This window comes from Arachis duranensis, chromosome 4, assembly GCF_000817695.3.
Source record: "Arachis duranensis cultivar V14167 chromosome 4, aradu.V14167.gnm2.J7QH, whole genome shotgun sequence".
Lineage (NCBI taxonomy): Eukaryota > Viridiplantae > Streptophyta > Magnoliopsida > Fabales > Fabaceae > Arachis > Arachis duranensis.
In genome coordinates this window covers 23,341,137-23,341,557 of record NC_029775.3, presented here as the reverse complement: position 1 = coordinate 23,341,557, position 421 = coordinate 23,341,137, and positions in this window count along the sequence as shown.

Genomic DNA, 421 nt, shown 5'->3' with positions numbered 1-421 from the left:
GTTGAAAATACATAAGAACAAGGTCTAGGCATGGCCGAATGGCCAGCCCCCATGATCTAAGAACTAGACGTCCAAAGATGATCCTAAGATCTAAAGTGATAAAAAGATAAAAATACAATAGCAAAAGGTCCTATTTGTAGAGAACTAGTAGCTTAGGGTTTACAAAGATGAGTAAATGACATAAAAATCCACTTCCGGGCCCACTTGGTGTGTGCTTGGGCTGAGCATTGAAGCTTTCATGTATAGAGACTTTTCTTGGAGTTAAACGCCAGCTTTTGTGCCAGTTTGGGCGTTTAACTCCCATTCTTGTGCCAGTTCCGGCGTTTAACGCCAGAATTCTTGAGCTGACTTGGAACGCCTATTTGGGCCATCAAATCTCGTGCAAAGTATGGACTATTATACATTGCTGGAAAGCCCAGGG